We start from the raw sequence: 1264 nt of genomic DNA on the forward strand, positions 1-1264 counted from the left end.
AGTGACGGAATGTGACTTGATGAAGCAGATTCAGAACAGTTATGAGAATGATATTAGTATTAAGGAGTTGATTGAAGGTTTGAAGAAAACATCTGGTATGAAGAAGCATTTTACCAGGAAACAGAACAGATTGAGAAGGAAGAGTAAACTGGTTATTCCGGATAATCTGGAGCTGAGGAAGATAATACTGGAGTGGTTGCATAAGTCTAGTAGTGGAGGTCACTCTGGTCGTGATGCCACACATCAGAGGGTTAAGAGCTTATTCTATTGGAAGGGAATGAGCAAGGACATTCAACAATTCATTCGCAGTTGCTCAACTTGTCAACAATGCAAGCATGAGACAGTAGCTTCTCCTGGTCTGATCCAACCATTACCAATACCAACAGATATTTGGTCTGATATCTCGGAGGTCACTCTGGTCGTGATGCCACACATCAGAGGGTTAAGAGCTTATTCTATTGGAAGGGAATGAGCAAGGACATTCAACAATTCATTCGCAGTTGCTCAACTTGTCAACAATGCAAGCATGAGACAGTAGCTTCTCCTGGTCTGATCCAACCATTACCAATACCAACAGCTATTTGGTCTGATATCTCCATGGATTTCATTGAGGGTTTGCCTAAGTCATTTGGGAAATCTGTGATATTTGTTGTGGTTGATCGGCTAAGCAAGGCACTCAGTCATCTTAATACTGCAGCTACTGTGGCTCAGGCTTTTCTTGATACGGTCTTCAGGTTACATGGCTTACCACAATCGATTGTCAGTGACAGGGACAGTGTATTTCTCAGTGATTTTTGGAGAGAACTCTTTACATTGCAAGGAGTGGCATTGAACTACTCCACGGCTTATCACCCACAGAGTGATGGTCAGACAGAGATTGTCAACAAATGTTTGGAAACGTATCTTCGTTGCATGACAAGTGAAAGACCACATCTTTGGAGCAAGTGGCTTCCATTGGCTGAGTTCTGGTATAATACGACATATCATACAGCTACTCAAATTACTCCATTCGAGGCTGTTTATGGTAGACCACCTCCTATCCATCTTCCTTATCTTCCTAGAGAGTCCAAGGTGGAGGTAGTTACTCGATCATTACAGGACAGGGAAGAGATGATCCTATTGCTTCAGTTTCACTTGTTGATCGATGTTGAGCGCTCAACATCGAATGAGGCAAAATGAGGATTTGCATCGTACAGAAAGGAGCTTTGAGATTGGGGATTATGTGTTCGTAAAGCTTCAACCCTACCGTCAACAATCTACAGTA

This window comes from Brassica oleracea, chromosome C6 (assembly GCF_000695525.1).
Source record: "Brassica oleracea var. oleracea cultivar TO1000 chromosome C6, BOL, whole genome shotgun sequence".
Classification (NCBI taxonomy): Eukaryota; Viridiplantae; Streptophyta; class Magnoliopsida; order Brassicales; family Brassicaceae; genus Brassica; species Brassica oleracea.